A 19,803-nucleotide genomic window follows, 5' to 3' on the forward strand; every position below is an offset into this window, starting at 1 on the left:
GCAGAGCGACTGTTTCCAATTCATTGCTCATTGCGTGTGTGTGTGTGTGTAAAGAAATGCGCATGTGAAGTCAAAATGCGTCAGACATTGATCTACACAAAATAATAGCTTTTTACTTTTATCTGTGCTTTCAACAAAAGGAAATTCTACACCAACATGGCATTAGGCTACCATTATAGGACGTTAGAAAATATACTGCGCCGGAATAGACTTAAGCCTTTACAGGCGCAAACACTTTTCAGACTGGATGGAGATATCCAGCTTTATGAATGAATGAGGCATTTATATAGCGCTATATGTCTACTGTAGGCCTACACTCAAAGTGCTTTACAATCATATCAGGGAATCTCTCCTCAACCACCAGTGGTTATTATATCTGAGGAAATCACGGGATCCGGCCAAATGATTGAATACAGAATGATCCACTTAAAATGTTTCGACTTTATTCTCGTACTGTTTCGACTTTATTCTCGTACTGTTTCGACTTTATTCTCGAAATGTTTCGACTTTATTCTCGAAATGTTTCGAATTTATTCTCGTACTGTTTCGACTTTATTCTCGAAATGTTTTGACTTTATACTCTAAATGTTTCGACTTTATTCTCGTACTGTTTCGACTTTATTCTCGAAATGTTTCGACTTTATACTCTAAATGTTTCGACTTTATTCTCGTACTGTTTCGACTTTATTCTCGAAATGTTTCGACTTTATACTCTAAATGTTTCGACTTTATTCTCGTACTGTTTCGACTTTATTCTCGAAATCTTTCGACTTTATTCTCGAAATCTTTCGACTTTATTCTCGAAATGTTTCGACTTTATACTCTAAATGTTTCGACTTTATTCTCGTACTGTTTCGACTTTATACTCGAACTGTTTCGACTTTATTCACGTACTGTTTCGACTTTATTCTCGAAATGTTTCGACTTTATTCTCGTACTGTTTCGACTTTATTCTCGAAATGTTTCGACTTTATACTCGAAATGTTTCGACTTTATTCTCGTACTGTTTCGACTTTATTCTCGAAATGTTTCGACTTTATACTCGAAATGTTTCGACTTTATTCTCGTACTGTTTCGACTTTATTCTCGAAATCTTTCGACTTTATTCTCGAATTCTTTCGACTTTATTCTCGAAATGTTTCGACTTTATACTCTAAATGTTTCGACTTTATTCTCGTACTGTTTCGACTTTATTCTCGAAATCTTTCGACTTTATTCTCGAAATGTTTCGACTTTATACTCTAAATGTTTCGACTTTATTCTCGTACTGTTTCGACTTTATACTCGAAATGTTTCGACTTTATTCTCTAAATGTTTCGACTTTATTCTCGTACTGTCTGACTTTATTCTCGAAATGTTTCGACTTTATTCTCGTACTGTTTCGACTTTATTCTCGAAATGTTTCGACTTTATTCTCGTACTGTTTCGACTTTATTCTCGAAATGTTTCGACTTTATTCTCGAAATGTTTCGACATTATTCTCGAAATGTTTCAACTTTATTCTCGAAATGTTTCGACTTTATTCTCGAAATGTTTCGACTTTATACTCAATGTTTCGACTTTATTCTCGAAATGTTTCGACTTTATTCTCGAAATGTTTCGACATTATTCTCGAAATGTTTCTACTTTATTCTCGTACTGTTTCGACTTTATTCTCGAAATGTTTCGACTTTATTCTCGAAATGTTTCGACTTTATACTCGAAATGTTTCGACTTTATTCTCGTACTGTTTCGACATTATTCTCGAAATGTTTCGACTTTATTCTCGTACTGTTTCGACTTTATTCTCGAAATGTTTCGACTTTATACTCGAAATGTTTTGACTTTATTCTCGTACTGTTTCGACATTATTCTCGAAATGTTTCGACTTTATTCTCGTACTGTTTCGACTTTATTCTCGAAATGTTTCGACTTTATACTCGAAATGTTTCGACTTTATTCTCGTTCTGTTTTGACTTTATTCTCGAAATGTTTCGACTTTATTCTCGAAATGTTTCGACTTTATTCTCGAAATGTTTCGACTTTATTCTCGAAATGTTTCGACTTTATTCTCGAAATGTTTCGACTTTATTCTCGAAATGTTTAGACTTTATACTCTAAATGTTTCGACTTTATTCTCGTACTGTTTCGACTTTATTCTCGAAATCTTTCGACTTTATTCTCTAAATGTTTCGACTTTATACTCTAAATGTTTCGACTTTATTCTCGTACTGTTTCGACTTTATTCTCGAAATCTTTCGACTTTATTCTCGAAATGTTTCGACTTAATACTCTAAATGTTTCGACTTTATTCTCGTACTGTTTCGACTTTATACTCGAAATGTTTCGACTTTATTCTCTAAATGTTTCGACTTTATTCTCGTACTGTCTGACTTTATTCTCGAAATGTTTCGACTTTATTCTCGTACTGTTTCGACTTTATTCTCGAAATGTTTCGACTTTATTCTCGTACTGTTTCGACTTTATTCTCGAAATGTTTCGACATTATTCTCGAAATGTTTCAACTTTATTCTCGAAATGTTTCGACTTTATTCTCGAAATGTTTCGACTTTATTCTCGTACTTTTTCGACTTTATTCTCGTACTGTTTCGACTTTATTCTCGAAATGTTTCGACTTTATACTCGAAATGTTTCGACTTTATTCTCGTACTGTTTCGACTTTATTCTCAAAATGTTTCGACTTTATTCTCGAAATGTTTCGAATTTATTCTCGTACTGTTTCGACTTTATTCTCGAAATGTTTTGACTTTATACTCTAAATGTTTCGACTTTATTCTCGTACTGTTTCGACTTTATTCTCGAAATGTTTCGACTTTATACTCTAAATGTTTCGACTTTATTCTCGTACTGTTTCGACTTTATTCTCGAAATGTTTCGACTTTATACTCTAAATGTTTCGACTTTATTCTCGTACTGTTTCGACTTTATTCTCGAAATGTTTCGACTTTATTCTCGAAATCTTTCGACTTTATTCTCGAAATGTTTCGACTTTATACTCTAAATGTTTCGACTTTATTCTCGTACTGTTTCGACTTTATACTCGAACTGTTTCGACTTTATTCACGTACTGTTTCGACTTTATTCTCGAAATGTTTCGACTTTATTCTCGTACTGTTTCGACTTTATTCTCGAAATGTTTCGACTTTATACTCGAAATGTTTCGACTTTATTCTCGTACTGTTTCGACTTTATTCTCGAAATGTTTCGACTTTATACTCTAAATGTTTCGACTTTATTCTCGTACTGTTTCGACTTTATTCTCGAATTCTTTCGACTTTATTCTCGAAATGTTTCGACTTTATACTCTAAATGTTTCGACTTTATTCTCGTACTGTTTCGACTTTATTCTCGAAATCTTTCGACTTTATTCTCGAAATGTTTCGACTTTATACTCTAAATGTTTCGACTTTATTCTCGTACTGTTTCGACTTTATACTCGAAATGTTTCGACTTTATTCTCTAAATGTTTCGACTTTATTCTCGTACTGTCTGACTTTATTCTCGAAATGTTTCGACTTTATTCTCGTACTGTTTCGACTTTATTCTCGAAATGTTTCGACTTTATTCTCGTACTGTTTCGACTTTATTCTCGAAATGTTTCGACTTTATTCTCGAAATGTTTCGACATTATTCTCGAAATGTTTCAACTTTATTCTCGAAATGTTTCGACTTTATTCTCAAAATGTTTCGACTTTATACTCAATGTTTCGACTTTATTCTCGAAATGTTTCGACTTTATTCTCGTACTGTTTCGACTTTATTCTCGAAATGTTTCGACTTTATTCTCGAAATGTTTCGACATTATTCTCGAAATGTTTCTACTTTATTCTCGTACTGTTTCGACTTTATTCTCGAAATGTTTCAACTTTATTCTCGAAATGTTTCGACTTTATACTCGAAATGTTTCGACTTTATTCTCGTACTGTTTCGACATTATTCTCGAAATGTTTCGACTTTATTCTCGTACTGTTTCGACTTTATTCTCGAAATGTTTCGACTTTATACTCGAAATGTTTTGACTTTATTCTCGTACTGTTTCGACATTATTCTCGAAATGTTTCGACTTTATTCTCGTACTGTTTCGACTTTATTCTCGAAATGTTTCGACTTTATACTCGAAATGTTTCGACTTTATTCTCGTACTGTTTCGACTTTATTCTCGAAATGTTTCGACTTTATTCTCGAAATGTTTCGACTTTATTCTCGAAATGTTTCGACTTTATTCTCGAAATGTTTCGACTTTATTCTCGAAATGTTTCGACTTTATTCTCGAAATGTTTAGACTTTATACTCTAAATGTTTCGACTTTATTCTCGTACTGTTTCGACTTTATACTCGAAATGTTTCGACTTTATTCTCTAAATGTTTCGACTTTATTCTCGTACTGTCTGACTTTATTCTCGAAATGTTTCGACTTTATTCTCGTACTGTTTCGACTTTATTCTCGAAATGTTTCGACTTTATACTCTAAATGTTTCGACTTTATTCTCGTACTGTTTCGACTTTATACTCGAAATGTTTCGACTTTATTCTCTAAATGTTTCGACTTTATTCTCGTACTGTCTGACTTTATTCTCGAAATGTTTCGACTTTATTCTCGTACTGTTTCGACTTTATTCTCGAAATGTTTCGACTTTATTCTCGTACTGTTTCGACTTTATTCTCAAAATGTTTCGACATTATTCTCGAAATGTTTCAACTTTATTCTCGAAATGTTTCGACTTTATTCTCGAAATGTTTCGACTTTATTCTCGTACTGTCTGACTTTATTCTCGAAATGTTTCGACTTTATTCTCGTACTGTTTCGACTTTATTCTCGAAATGTTTCGACTTTATACTCTAAATGTTTCGACTTTATTCTCGTACTGTTTCGACTTTATACTCGAAATGTTTCGACTTTATTCTCGAAATGTTTCGACTTTATTCTCGAAATGTTTCGACTTTATTCTCGAAATGTTTCGACTTTATTCTCGAAATGTTTAGACTTTATACTCTAAATGTTTCGACTTTATTCTCGTACTGTTTCGACTTTATACTCGAAATGTTTCGACTTTATTCTCTAAATGTTTCGACTTTATTCTCGTACTGTCTGACTTTATTCTCGAAATGTTTCGACTTTATTCTCGTACTGTTTCGACTTTATTCTCGAAATGTTTCGACTTTATACTCTAAATGTTTCGACTTTATTCTCGTACTGTTTCGACTTTATACTCGAAATGTTTCGACTTTATTCTCGTACTGTTTCGACTTTATTCTCGAAATGTTTCGACTTTATTCTCGAAATGTTTCGACTTTATTCTCGAAATGTTTCGACTTTATTCTCGAAATGTTTCGACTTTATTCTCGAAATGTTTCGACTTTATTCTCGTACTGTTTCGACTTTATACTCGAAATGTTTCGACTTTATTCTCTAAATGTTTCGACTTTATTCTCGTACTGTCTGACTTTATTCTCGAAATGTTTCGACTTTATTCTCGTACTGTTTCGACTTTATTCTCGAAATGTTTCGACTTTATACTCTAAATGTTTCGACTTTATTCTCGTACTGTTTCGACTTTATACTCGAAATGTTTCGACTTTATTCTCTAAATGTTTCGACTTTATTCTCGTACTGTCTGACTTTATTCTCGAAATGTTTCGACTTTATTCTCGTACTGTTTCGACTTTATTCTCGAAATGTTTCGACTTTATACTCTAAATGTTTCGACTTTATTCTCGTACTGTTTCGACTTTATACTCGAAATGTTTCGACTTTATTCTCGAAATGTTTCGACTTTATTCTCGAAATGTTTCGACTTTATACTCTAAATGTTTCGACTTTATTCTCGTACTGTTTCGACTTTATACTCGAAATGTTTCGACTTTATTCTCGTACTGTTTCGACTTTATTCTCGAAATGTTTCGACTTTATTCTCGAAATGTTTCGACTTTATTCTCGAAATGTTTCGACTTTATTCTCGAAATGTTTAGACTTTATACTCTAAATGTTTCGACTTTATTCTCGTACTGTTTCGACTTTATACTCGAAATGTTTCGACTTTATTCTCTAAATGTTTCGACTTTATTCTCGTACTGTCTGACTTTATTCTCGAAATGTTTCGACTTTATTCTCGTACTGTTTCGACTTTATTCTCGAAATGTTTCGACTTTATACTCTAAATGTTTCGACTTTATTCTCGTACTGTTTCGACTTTATACTCGAAATGTTTCGACTTTATTCTCGAAATGTTTCGACTTTATTCTCGAAATGTTTCGACTTTATTCTTGAAATGTTTCGACTTTATTCTCGAAATGTTTAGACTTTATACTCTAAATGTTTCGACTTTATTCTCGTACTGTTTCGACTTTATACTCGAAATGTTTCGACTTTATTCTCTAAATGTTTCGACTTTATTCTCGTACTGTCTGACTTTATTCTCGAAATGTTTCGACTTTATTCTCGTACTGTTTCGACTTTATTCTCGAAATGTTTCGACTTTATACTCTAAATGTTTCGACTTTATTCTCGTACTGTTTCGACTTTATACTCGAAATGTTTCGACTTTATTCTCGTACTGTTTCGACTTTATTCTCGAAATGTTTCGACTTTATTCTCGAAATGTTTCGACTTTATTCTCGAAATGTTTCGACTTTATTCTCGAAATGTTTCGACTTTATTCTCGAAATGTTTCGACTTTATTCTCGAAATGTTTAGACTTTATACTCTAAATGTTTCGACTTTATTCTCGTACTGTTTCGACTTTATACTCGAAATGTTTCGACTTTATTCTCTAAATGTTTCGACTTTATTCTCGTACTGTCTGACTTTATTCTCGAAATGTTTCGACTTTATTCTCGTACTGTTTCGACTTTATTCTCGAAATGTTTCGACTTTATACTCTAAATGTTTCGACTTTATTCTCGTACTGTTTCGACTTTATACTCGAAATGTTTCGACTTTATTCTCTAAATGTTTCGACTTTATTCTCGTACTGTCTGACTTTATTCTCGAAATGTTTCGACTTTATTCTCGTACTGTTTCGACTTTATTCTCGAAATGTTTCGACTTTATTCTCGTACTGTTTCGACTTTATTCTCGAAATGTTTCGACATTATTCTCGAAATGTTTCAACTTTATTCTCGAAATGTTTCGACTTTATTCTCGAAATGTTTCGACTTTATTCTCGTACTTTTTCGACTTTATTCTCGTACTGTTTCGACTTTATTCTCGAAATGTTTCGACTTTATACTCTAAATGTTTCGACTTTATTCTCGTACTGTTTCGACTTTATACTCGAAATGTTTCGACTTTATTCTCTAAATGTTTCGACTTTATTCTCGTACTGTCTGACTTTATTCTCGAAATGTTTCGACTTTATTCTCGAAATGTTTCGACTTTATTCTCGAAATGTTTCGACTTTATTCTCGAAATGTTTAGACTTTATACTCTAAATGTTTAGACTTTATTCTCGTACTGTTTCGACTTTATTCTCGAAATCTTTCGACTTTATTCTCTAAATGTTTCGACTTTATACTCTAAATGTTTCGACTTTATTCTCGTACTGTTTCGACTTTATTCTCGAAATCTTTCGACTTTATTCTCGAAATGTTTCGACTTTATACTCTAAATGTTTCGACTTTATTCTCGTACTGTTTCGACTTTATTCTCTAAATGTTTCGACTTTATTCTCGTACTGTCTGACTTTATTCTCGAAATGTTTCGACTTTATTCTCGAAATGTTTCGACTTTATTCTCGAAATGTTTCGACTTTATTCTCGAAATGTTTAGACTTTATACTCTAAATGTTTCGACTTTATTCTCGTACTGTTTCGACATTATTCTCGAAATGTTTCGACTTTATTCTCGAAATGTTTCGACTTTATTCTCGAAATCTTTCGACTTTATTCTCTAAATGTTTCGACTTTATACTCTAAATGTTTCGACTTTATTCTCGTACTGTTTCGACTTTATTCTCGAAATCTTTCGACTTTATTCTCGAAATGTTTCGACTTTATACTCTAAATGTTTCGACTTTATTCTCGTACTGTTTCGACTTTATACTCGAAATGTTTCGACTTTATTCTCTAAATGTTTCGACTTTATTCTCGTACTGTCTGACTTTATTCTCGAAATGTTTCGACTTTATTCTCGTACTGTTTCGACTTTATTCTCGAAATGTTTCGACTTTATACTCTAAATGTTTCGACTTTATTCTCGTACTGTTTCGACTTTATACTCGAAATGTTTCGACTTTATTCTCTAAATGTTTCGACTTTATTCTCGTACTGTCTGAATTTATTCTCGAAATGTTTCGACTTTATTCTCATACTGTTTCGACTTTATTCTCGAAATGTTTCGACTTTATTCTCGTACTGTTTCGACTTTATTCTCGAAATGTTTCGACATTATTCTCGAAATGTTTCAACTTTATTCTCGAAATGTTTCGACTTTATTCTCGAAATGTTTCGACTTTATTCTCGTACTTTTTCGACTTTATTCTCGTACTGTTTCGACTTTATTCTCGAAATGTTTCGACTTTATTCTCGAAATGTTTCGACATTATTCTCGAAATGTTTCTACTTTATTCTCATACTGTTTCGACTTTATTCTCGAAATGTTTCGACTTTATTCTCGAAATGTTTCTACTTTATTCTCGTACTGTTTCGACTTTATTCTCGAAATGTTTCGACTTTATTCTCGAAATGTTTCGACTTTATACTCGAAATGTTTCGACTTTATTCTCGTACTGTTTCGACATTATTCTCGAAATGTTTCGACTTTATTCTCGTACTGTTTCGACTTTATTCTCGAAATGTTTCGACTTTATTCTCGAAATGTTTCGACTTTATACTCGAAATGTTTCGACTTTATTCTCGTACTGTTTCGACATTATTCTCGAAATGTTTCGACTTTATTCTCGTACTGTTTCGACTTTATTCTCGAAATGTTTCGACTTTATTCTCGAAATGTTTCGACTTTATACTCGAAATGTTTCGACTTTATTCTCGAAATGTTTCGACTTTATTCTCGAAATCTTTCGACTTTATACTCTAAATGTTTCGACTTTATTCTCGTACTGTTTCGACTTTATTCTCGAAATGTTTCGACTTTATTCTCGAAATGTTTCGACTTTATTCTCGTACTGTTTCGACTTTATTCTCGAAATGTTTCGACTTTATACTCGAAATGTTTCGACTTTATTCACGTACTGTTTCGACTTTATACTCGAAATGTTTCGACTTTATACTCGAAATGTTTCGACTTTATTCACGTACTGTTTCGACTTTATACTCGAAATGTTTCGACTTTAATCTCGAAATGTATCGACTTTATTCTCGTACTGTTTCGACTTTATTCTCGAAATGTTTCGACTTTATTCTCGAAATGTTTCGACTTTATTCTCGAAATCTTTCGACTTTATTCTCGAAATGTTTCGACTTTATACTCTAAATGTTTCGACTTTATTCTCGTACTGTTTCGACTTTATACTCGAAATGTTTCGACTTTATTCTCGAAATGTTTCGACTTTATTCTCGAAATGTTTCGACTTTATTCTCGAAATGTTTCGACTTTATTCTCGAAATGTTTCGACTTTATTCTCGAAATGTTTCGACTTTATTTTCGAAATGTTTCGACTTTAATCTCGAAATGTTTCGACTTTATTCTCGAAATGTTTCGACTTTATACTCGAAATGTTTCGGCTTTATTCTCGAAATGTTTCGACTTTATTCTCGAAATGTTTCGACTTTATACTCGGATTGTTTCGACTTTAATCTCGAAATGTATCGACTTTATTCTCGAAATGTTTCGACTTTATACTCGAAATGTTTCGACTTTATTTTCGAAATGTTTCGACTTTTTTCTCGTACTGTTTCGACTTTATTCTCGAAATGTTTCGACTTTATTCTTGAAATGTTTCGACTTTATTCTCGAAATGTTTAGACTTTATACTCGAAATGTTTCGGCTTTATTCTCGAAATGTTTCGACTTTAATCTCGAAATGTTTCGACTTTATACTCTAAATGTTTCGACTTTATTCTCGTACTGTTTCGACTTTATACTCGGAATGTTTCGACTTTAATCTCGAAATGTATCGACTTTATTCTCGAAATGTTTCGACTTTATTCACGTACTGTTTCGACTTTATTCACGAAATGTTTCGACTTTATTCTCGTACTGTTTCGACTTTATTCTCGAAATGTTTCGACTTTATACTCTAAATGTTTCGACTTTATTCTCGTACTGTTTCGACTTTATTCTCGAAATGTTTCGACTTTATACTCTAAATGTTTCGACTTTATTCTCGAAATGTTTCGACTTTATTCTCGAAATGTTTCGACTTTATTCTCGTACTGTTTCGACTTTATTCTCGAAATGTTTCGACTTTATACTCGAAATGTTTCGACTTTATTCACGTACTGTTTCGACTTTATACTCGAAATGTTTCGACTTTAATCTCGAAATGTATCGACTTTATTCTCAAAATGTTTCGACTTTAATCTCGAAATGTTTCGACTTTATTCTCGTACTGTTTCGACTTTATACTCTAAATGTTTCGACTTTATTCTCGAAATCTTTCGACTTTATTCTCGAAATGTTTCGACTTTATACTCTAAATGTTTCGACTTTATTCTCGTACTGTTTCGACTTTATACTCGAAATGTTTCGACTTTATTCTCGAAATGTTTCGACTTTATTCTCGAAATGTTTCGACTTTATACTCAAAATGTTTCGACTTTATTTTCGAAATGTTTCGACTTTTTTCTCGAAATGTTTCGACTTTATTCTCGTACTGTTTCGACTTTATTCTCGAAATGTTTCGACTTTAATCTCGAAATGTTTCGACTTTAATCTCGAAATGTTTCGACTTTATTCTCGAAATGTTTCGACTTTAATCTCGAAATGTTTCGACTTTATACTCGGAATTTTTCGACTTTAATCTCGAAATGTATCGACTTTATTCTCGAAATGTTTCGACTTTATTCTCGAAATGTTTCGACTTTATTCTCGAAATGTTTCGACTTTATACTCGAAATGTTTCGACTTTATTTTCGAAATGTTTCGACTTTAATCTCGAAATGTTTCGACTTTATTCTCGAAATGTTTCGACTTTAATCTCGAAATGTTTAGACTTTATACTCGAAATGTTTCGACTTTTTTCTCGAAATGTTTCGACTTTATTCTCGTACTGTTTCGACTTTATTCTCGAAATGTTTCGACTTTATTCTCGAAATGTTTCGACTTTAATCTCGAAATGTTTCGACTTTATTCTCGAAATGTTTCGACTTTAATCTCGAAATGTTTAGACTTTATACTCGAAATGTTTCGGCTTTATTCTCGAAATGTTTCGACTTTATTCTCGAAATGTTTCGACTTTATACTCGGAATGTTTCGACTTTATTTTCGAAATGTTTCGACTTTTTTCTCGAAATGTTTCGACTTTATTCTCGTACTGTTTCGACTTTATTCTCGAAATGTTTCGACTTTATTCTCGAAATGTTTCGACTTTAATCTCGAAATGTTTCGACTTTATTCTCGAAATGTTTCGACTTTAATCTCGAAATGTATCGACTTTATTCTCGAAATGTTTCGACTTTATTCTCGAAATGTTTCGACTTTATACTCGAAATGTTTCGACTTTATTTTCGAAATGTTTCGACTTTAATCTCGAAATGTTTCGACTTTATTCTCGAAATGTTTCGACTTTAATCTCGAAATGTTTAGACTTTATACTCGAAATGTTTCGACTTTTTTCTCGAAATGTTTCGACTTTATTCTCGTACTGTTTCGACTTTATTCTCGAAATGTTTCGACTTTATTCTCGAAATGTTTCGACTTTAATCTCGAAATGTTTCGACTTTATTCTCGAAATGTTTCGACTTTAATCTCGAAATGTTTAGACTTTATACTCGAAATGTTTCGGCTTTATTCTCGAAATGTTTCGACTTTATTCTCGAAATGTTTCGACTTTATACTCGGAATGTTTCGACTTTAATCTCGAAATGTATCGACTTTATTCTCGAAATGTTTCGACTTTATTCTCTAAATGTTTCGACTTTATACTCGAAATGTTTCGACTTTATTTTCGAAATGTTTCGACTTTTTTCTCGTACTGTTTCGACTTTATTCTCGAAATGTTTCGACTTTATTCTCGAAATGTTTCGACTTTATTCTCGAAATGTTTCGACTTTATTCTCGAAATGTTTCGACTTTATACTCGAAATGTTTCGACTTTATTTTCGAAATGTTTCGACTTTTTTCTCGTACTGTTTCGACTTTATTCTCGTACTGTTTCGACTTTATTCTCGAAATGTTTCGACTTTATTCTCGAAATGTTTCGACATTATTCTCGAAATGTTTCGACTTTATTCTCGAAATGTTTCGACTTTAATCTCGTACTGTTTCGACTTTATTCTCGAAATGTTTCGACTTTAATCTCGAAATGTTTCGACTTTATTCTCGAAATGTTTCGACTTTAATCTCGAAATGTTTAGACTTTATACTCGAAATGTTTCGGCTTTATTCTCGAAATGTTTCGACTTTAATCTCGAAATGTTTCGACTTTATACTCGAAATGTTTCGACTTTAATCTCGAAATGTATCGACTTTATTCTCGAAATGTTTCGACTTTATTCTCGAAATGTTTCGACTTTATTCTCGAAATGTTTCGACTTTATACTCGAAATGTTTCGACTTTATTCTCGAAATGTTTCGACTTTATTCTCGAAATGTTTCGACTTTATTCTCGAAATGTTTCGACTTTATTCTCGAAATGTATCGACTTTATTCTCGAAATATTTCGACTTTATTCTCGAAATGTTTCGACTTTATTCTCGAAATGTTTCGACTTTATACTCGAAATGTTTCGACTTTATACTCGAAATGTTTCGACTTTATACTCGAAATGTTTCGACTTTATACTCGAAATGTTTTGACTTTATACTCGAAATGTTTCGACTTTAATCTCGAAATGTTTCGACTTTATTCTCGAAATGTTTCGACTTTATTCACGAAATACTAGTAAATTTTTTTTTATGTTGCGGTTCAGGGCTTCCGTACTTACCTGCAGTGAACTGACGGAAAAAGACGAAAGATATAGGCAATAGGCTACTTTTAAAATATGTGAAATATTAGGTGTGAAAGTACCCTTAACTAGAGAACGAGTCCCACATATTATGCATTGATAAGCCAAGAACACGTATCTGGTCATAAAAATGAACCGTCAACATTAATACAACAACGTTACATGATTTAAAAAGCAGTTCTCAGCTGGTGCTGATGCTCAGGTTTATCTAAAATAGCATGGCTGGATGTTGTGCTAAACCCCTCTTTGCTAGCATCACCACAGGCGCCAGCGCCACCAGGCTCTTTATTTTCGTTGAGCCGACTTTTGAAAAAAGTGGAGATGGTTGGTATATTACTCCTAATTAATTCCTCTCTGCTATCCTCTCCCTTTTAGCTTTGTGTTTTGTGGCTCTGCTGCTCCACCGTTTTTTATCCATGTTGTTTGTTTTTTCGATGTCCTCAACTCTCTAGTGTTTTTCACACTATCTTCTACCGCTTGTCTTGCTGCTATCAACAGTTTTCGTGGTAAGCTGACTCGTCATCATCAGACACAGCCAAAAAACTGATCATGATACTTTTTTGTGTGCAAATAAATTATTAACACACATACACACAAACACACACATTAATGAATTTTATTTTAATTTAATAAAAAAAAGAAAAAAAGAAAAAAAGGATGAGGTCACACAGTTAGTGGGGTCTTGGAGGCCCCCTAGAGGTCGGAGGCTCCCGGGTAAATCCGGCCTTTCATATAAACAACATTAAAAGCTGGATTTCACCACGGATGGAATTTAAGATTGTGTTTTCCCGCAGGCTCATTTCATCTGTGATCTTCCTGACGTGACGTCACTGTCTGAGCGTCTCCAGTATCTGAACGTGTCCTTCAATGACCTCACACACGTTCCTCAGGAGGTGCTTCAGTCACATTTGTTCTGTTTCCTGTCATGATTCATATCGCGATGTTTGACGTCCCTCGTCTTCCTCTTCCAGGTGTGTGATCTTCATCAGCTGCAGGTGTTGAAGATGAGGAATAACCCCATAGAGGAGCTTCCCGCTCAAATCAACAATCTCCACAAACTCCAGACGCTGGTCGTCTCCTTCTGCAAGATCACACAACTGCCCACCCAGTGAGAGACACACATGCGCGCACACACACACACACTCACATACTCACACACACACACACACACACACACACTGACACACACTCTCACACTGATACACACACACTAACACGCACATACTCACACACGCTCTCACACACAAACACACACTTACACACACTCACAATCCCACTCACATTTGCAATGGTAAATGGTTATAATTCATGAATGCTTTATAGGTCATATAGGTCTATAAGTCATGAATGCTTTATAGGTCATATAGGTCTATAGGTCATATGATGATCATTTTGTGTATTTGGTTTAATGCAATGTGTTTACGCGGTTTTAGGTTAAAAAAAAGTAATTATTCTACACATACCGTACATTATTATTGCCCGCTATTCCCCGCTTTTCTGAAACGCGTCGATGTCACATGCCAAAAAGCGTGTGACGGAAATGTCACGACCCTTACCATATTTGGAACATCAGCTCCCAAAGCAATAATGACAGGTGATAGTGTTGTTACCTTATCAATCTGAGACCGAATCTGATCCGGTAAATGCAGATGACCGAAGCTGATCGATCAACTTAGCCAGCGCTACTGGACCAGAACATATCAGATTGGTAAGGTTGTATTTCATTGGGGACTTAATTACTGATTATAATGACTTATACTGTCTTTTTACGTGCCGCGCTATGGGTGTGTGTGTGATAACCAGTGTTGGGTGTTACTCATTACAAGTAACTTGAGTTATGTAATCAGATTACTTTTTTAAGTAACTAGTGAAGTAATGCATTACTTTAAAATTTACAACAAAATATCTGAGTTACTTTTTCAAATAAGAAACGCAAGTTACTTTGTTTTCCCATTTATTGACTGACAGCTCTCTTGTCCCAATGTTGAGACAAATCGAAGTGCAGAGGCGTTGTGTGTGTGTGTGTGTGTGTGTGTGTGTGTGTGTGTGTGTGTTTGTGAACATGATGGTTATTGTAGTTCTAGATTAAATGTGAGCGTGCATTTACTCAATTCGCACAAAAAAAAGATTCAGTATTCCTCAAAATGAATAAAATCAGTGAAATGCAGAATCTGTGCAAACCTCCAATAACTAACTCTGTTAAATAAAACATACATTTTTATGCATTTAATCTCACTTTATTGACCAAATTTACTTGCTTCTGGCCTTCGATTATTCAGTAAACCATAAGCAAATATGACTGTAGATTTTTTAGTTTTTATTGGTAAACTTCTCCTGCATCTTCTTCTTCTGTTCTCCAGAATATCAGCGGCTGAAAGGTTTGTTTGAGCGGCGCCCTCTACTGAACACGCGTGAATCTGCATTTCCTTCAGTCTGAGGATTATTATTTCACTTTTGGTGTGAAAGGGTCTTTACATGTGCCCAAAAATATCACTTTTTATGTTATAAAAAAACAAGCCCAGTCGAGGTGGAAAAAAAGTAATGTAACGCATTACTTTTCAAAAAAAGTTACTAAGTAACGCAATTAATTACTTTTTAAGGGAGTAACGCAATATTGTAATGCATTACTTTTCAAAGTAACTTTCCCCAACACTGGTGATAACACTGTGTAAATGTAGAAACGAAAAGCAAGCGCTACTCTATAATGCTCTGTGTGTGTGTGTGTGTGTGTGTAGGCTGTTCTCTCTGCCCTGTCTGCAGCATCTGGACGTGTCCTATAATCTCCTCAGATCCCTCAGCGGTGACATCACACACCTCAGGTCATTATGAACAAACACTTCATACCGAATCATTCACACACACCTAAACTGATAACTATAACAATGAATGTAACAGTAACTATAGTGATTATGATAACTAAAAATAACTATAATGATAGGAATAACTATATCGGTAATTATAAATATGATAACTATAGCCATAACTATACTGATAAATATTACAATAACTAACAAGACTATAACTATAACTATAGCAACAGATATAGTGATAATTGTAACGATAACTATTGCGATAATTAGCGATAACTAAATGTAACAATAACTATAGCCATAACTATAGTGATAAATATACTAATAAACGATAACTATTGCAATAACTATAACGTTAACTAATGAAAACGCGATAACTATAGGTGATAATTGTAACGATAACTATTACAATAACTTTAGCGACAACTATTTCAATAACGGTAACTAATGAAAATTATAGCTACAGTGATAAATGTAGCAATAATTATTGCAATAACTATAACGTTAACTAATAAAAACTACAGCTATAACTATAGTGATAAATGAAATGATAACTATGTCGCTCTGAAAGTGATTCCAACAGTATTCACAGTGTCATTATCATTATATCTGTTGTGTGAACTCTGCTATTCTCATAGAATTACAACAATTATTAAAGCTTTATAGTTATAGTTATCATTCTCAGTGTGAACCGACTGTAATAATATAATTCACTCCGTATTTATTCTATAAGAGCGTTCAGTGTGTGTGTGTGTGTGTGTGTGTGTGTGTGTGTGTGTGTGTGTGTTCAGGTCTCTGAGGTCTCTGAACGTTGAAGGGAATCAGTTAGTGGCTCTTCCCGCCGGTCTGCTGTGTGTGTGTGTGTCGGAGCTCAGGCTGTCCGGGAATTACACACACACGTTACTGTGGAGCGAGAACAGCTGCAACTCTCCACAGACGCTGCTGCACACGGCCGCACACACACTCGCACACACACACACACTCACACACCTGCCGCCCGCCGCACAGCTCGTCCTGCGCAGGTAAAACACACACACACACACACACACACACACACACACACACACACACACACACACACACACACACACACACACACACACACACACACACACACACACACACATCACACTGTCCTTCACTACACTCTGAGAATGTAATAATGCAATACTTTTTAGAGAGAGAGTTATTAGTATGGTATTCTGGCTAGTAATCAGTTACTTTTTTAGAGCAACTTACCGTCAGACTTAAAGTTCTTACACACCGAGTCCGAAACTTTCATATGTGTGTTTTCGTATTCGTCATTCAGTGGCTCTGAATTGTCAAAACACCATTCAAATGCTTGTTACAGATGCGAAAAAAGCAGAAAATCGAAAAAATAAATTTATGATGGATGAAAGTTTCGGAGGCAGTGTGTAAACGTGATCGACACAACGTGAGGTCGTATTGATTTTTTAATGTGTGAAGATTTCGGACTCAGTGTGTGCAATAACCTTTAGTCCGAAAAGTCCATTCAGAAAACTGAAAACTGTTCAGTTGGCGGTGTGTAATATGAGGATAACTACTTCGTGTGAAAAGTCCTATTGAACCAGATATTGATATTGATATTGAACCTTCTACTAGATGCTTATATAGAGAGTTTATGCCGTGTTTATTTCATGTTAATCGTCCATCATTCATGTTCACTTAAACCAACACACCTAGATGTAGATATTTAAAATAGAACTTTCTACTATATAACCTATATATACACTACCGTTCAAAAGTTTGGGGTCAGTAAGATTTTTTATGTTTTTAACAGAAGTCTCTTCTGCTCACCAAGGCTGCATTTACTTGATAAAAAAAAAGTAATATTGTGAAATATTATGACAATTTAAAATGACTATTTAAATATATAGTAAAGTGTCATTTATTCCTGAATATTCAGCATCATTACTCCAGTCTTCAGTGTCACATGATCCTTCAGAAATCACCTAATATGAGGATTTGATGCTCAAAAAACATTCATTATTATTTTCAATGTTGAAAACAGTTGTGTACAATTTTTTTTCAAAATTCTTTGATGAGTAGAAAGTTCAAAAGAACAGCATTTATTTAAAATAGAATATTTTCTAACATTATAAATGTCTTGACTGTAACTTTTGATCAGTTTAACTCCTCCTTGATGAATAAAAGTATTGATTTATTTTATTTCTTTCCCCCAAAAATAAAATTAAAATTCTTACTGACCCCAAACTTTTGAACAGTAGTGTTTAATATTACAGATAAATGCTGTTCTTTTGAGCTTTCTATTCATCAAATCCGCATATTATAATGATTTCTGAAGGATCATGTGACACTGAAGACTGAGTAATGATGCTGAACATTCAGCTTTGATCACAGGAATAAATTACACTTTAAAATATATTAAAATACAAAACAGTCGTTTTAAACTGTCATAATATTTCACAATATTACTGTTTTTTGTTTTGTTTTGTTTTATCAAATAAATGCAGCCTTGGTGAGCAGAAGAGACTTCTTTTAAAAACATTAAAAATCTTACTGATCCCAGACTTTTGGACGGTAAGTATTTGAATTGAATTGTAGCAAACAAGATGTAGAATTGAAACATTTCAAACATCGAGTCATTTCAAAATCAAAAGCATCACTTTCAGGCAGCTTAAAAAAATCGTGGACATCACAAATATTACTTTTTTGATGAAATGAAACAATGAAATTGAAAGTGAATCAATCACACTTTTCTCAGACATAATTTAGATTGATTTAGCATTTGCAGAATGAATGTTTTTTAAAACTGAATATGTATGCATTCTAACCAGAATGACTAATCTAGACAGATTCAGTTTGAAAAAAAACATTAAATCTGCAAATGGAAGTTCTTTTATTCATCAAGGATGAGTTAAACTGATCAAACGTTACAGTAAAGACATTTATAATGTTAGAAAATATTCTATTTTAAATAAATGCTGTTCTTTTGAACTTTCTACTCATCAAAGAATTTTGAAAAAAAATTGTACACAACTTGTTGGAAGGTTCTAGTGAAGTAATAAACACACTGTATAATGCTTGTGTGTGTGTGTGTTCTCAGAGCTGGTGTGTGTGAAGCTTGTTCAGGACCCATGTTCGGCCCGGGTCTGAAGCTCATCCGTCCCGTTCACGGTGTGTTCGGGCTTCCGTTTGTCCCGGTCATGTTCCTCTGCTGTTCTCCTGCGTGTCTCCACAGATTCAGGAATCACAACCAGCGAGTGTTTGATCAGAAAACAACACATTTATTCTTCTGATGGAACTGAGCAGCTTTACACTTCTCTAAAACACTTTCACAGAAAAATCAAATACATGGGAATAAAAAAAAAAAAAAAACTTTCATTTAGATTGTTTTGAGCTTCTTCTCGAGGCCTAAATACTGTCCGATCAGTGTTTATCTAGTGCTTTATACTGTACATTGTTCCACAGCAACTTTACAGTAAATGGAATAATAAAAGGAAATCTGTTTTTGTGTTTGCTCTGAAATGATTGAAAGAATATTTTTCTCAGAGGAAGCATATGAATCAGTCGCTGTAAAGTAGATAGTTTCATGTAAGAAGTAAAAATCTAGTTCGAATAATCAAGGCATAATTTGACTGACTAAATATGATTCATGTTCATTTATATGCACCAATATAATAATACATAGCCATAAATAGCAGTCTTTACCTTCATATATTAAAACTTTTCTGAAACGGACACATGAATATATCAGTCAAATGTGAATGAACATGTTCACTGAATCAAAGTCACAAATCAATAAATATGAATGAATCAAACGCACTCTGACTCTAAAATTCACAAGAAAAAACTAAAGTTAGAGACACTCTGAATGAACACAAAAATGTGAATTAGCACAACTGTTTTCAACACTGATAATAATCATGTTTCTTGATCATCAAATC

The sequence above is a fragment of the Scardinius erythrophthalmus genome, assembly GCF_964197995.2.
Source record: "Scardinius erythrophthalmus genome assembly, chromosome: 6".
Lineage (NCBI taxonomy): Eukaryota > Metazoa > Chordata > Actinopteri > Cypriniformes > Leuciscidae > Scardinius > Scardinius erythrophthalmus.